Raw genomic sequence first — 731 nt, 5'->3', positions numbered from 1 at the left:
TGAGTTTTTTTGCTACCAAATTCCCAGCCATATATGGATCGGCTCGAATTATTTTTTATTTATAAAAATTATAGATAATTCTAAATAAAATTGAACACAACGAGTGAGTTACGAGTCGCTTTCAAGCTGGAACGGATCTAAATAAATCAATTTGAGACATCTTGTTTCTATTTTGAGAGGGACTGAGCCAATTTTGAGCTAGAATGGATCCAAATAAGTCAAATTTGAGCCATCTCGTTTTGATTTTGAGCCGGATCGAGCTTGATTCAATTTCGAGGCGAGCTGGCTTGACAGCGAACATAACAAGTCATGAGTCAAATTTGATCGATCCGAACGCAATCAATTTGCGCCGAGTTCAGTCACTTGTTCAAGACCCTACTTGGATCTAACCCAAAATAAAATAAAATAAAATAATCACTAAGAAAGTATCTGTGGGACGACTATTATTTCAGCATAGCATTAGTTCTTAATGGCAGAATCAGAAATTTAAGATATGAAATAGCGAAGCAATTAAACATTAAAAATTTAATTTTAAAAAATTTAAAATTATTAGAAAAATTAGTATTTAATTAGAAATATAATTAACAGTAAATTATTATAAAATATTCAAATTTAAGAGAAAAATTTTCACACCTGATCCAATAAGTTATGATGATGATTACATTTAGGGATGTAAAAACGGTTCGTTGTTCGCGGACAACTCGTGTTCAGCTCGTTCGCTAAGTTAACGA

The sequence above is a fragment of the Phalaenopsis equestris genome, unplaced genomic scaffold (genome assembly GCF_001263595.1).
Source record: "Phalaenopsis equestris unplaced genomic scaffold, ASM126359v1 Scaffold000402, whole genome shotgun sequence".
Taxonomy (NCBI): Eukaryota; Viridiplantae; Streptophyta; class Magnoliopsida; order Asparagales; family Orchidaceae; genus Phalaenopsis; species Phalaenopsis equestris.
The sequence above is the reverse complement of the archived record's forward strand: the minus strand, read 5'-3'. Positions refer to the sequence as shown.